Source organism: Octopus bimaculoides, chromosome 23 (genome assembly GCF_001194135.2).
Source record: "Octopus bimaculoides isolate UCB-OBI-ISO-001 chromosome 23, ASM119413v2, whole genome shotgun sequence".
Taxonomy (NCBI): domain Eukaryota; kingdom Metazoa; phylum Mollusca; class Cephalopoda; order Octopoda; family Octopodidae; genus Octopus; species Octopus bimaculoides.
Genome location: NC_069003.1, coordinates 26,737,231 through 26,737,981, shown reverse-complemented (window position 1 = coordinate 26,737,981; position 751 = coordinate 26,737,231).

The following is a 751-nucleotide window of genomic DNA, read 5'->3' as shown; positions in this document are numbered from 1 at the left end:
GGGGGTGTAATATTCAATATAGGGGTCGTTGTTGTTTGCCCTTTTGTTGACCCTTTAACGACGTGTGTGAGCTTTTTTTTACTTATTGTTGGTGTTTTTTCTTTTGTAATCTTTATTCCATTGAGCTTCTGTTTTTTTGACATCCTTCGACCCTACACAAGGTCATTGTACATCTTTCGCTGATTTAGCCTAAATTATTGATTGTTTGGTTTTAAACCTTTGTTTAATTTGACCTCATCATTAGTTGACTTTGTGACCTCACCATCGTCTAGCGAGAATCAATCGTTGTATTTTTTTTTTTTTTTTTTTTTTTTTGCTAATTATTTATTAATTACTTTAATAATTTTAATTACTAACGTTAACCCCAAAGTAATACTAATAGATGGTGGTGGATTCCAACAACAACGACAACAACAAATGTATTAATATTAATCACATCAGCATCATCAGCACAGCAACAACAAACAACTTCAATAATATTGTTTAACAATAAACACAGCAATAACAACAACAATAACTGTGGTGTGATAAGAACAAATAGTAAATAACATTTAATAATAGCAACAAACAATATCAGCAGCAAAGGCGGCACGCTGGCAGAATCGTTAGTTTGTCTGTCCTTAGGTTCAGAGTTCAAATTCCACCGGGGTCGATTTTTGCCTTTCATCTTTTTTTTTGGGGGGGGTCGATAAAATAAGTATTAATTCATGATATATTAAGCTATTTGCTGTTAAGTTTACCTTTATCCACT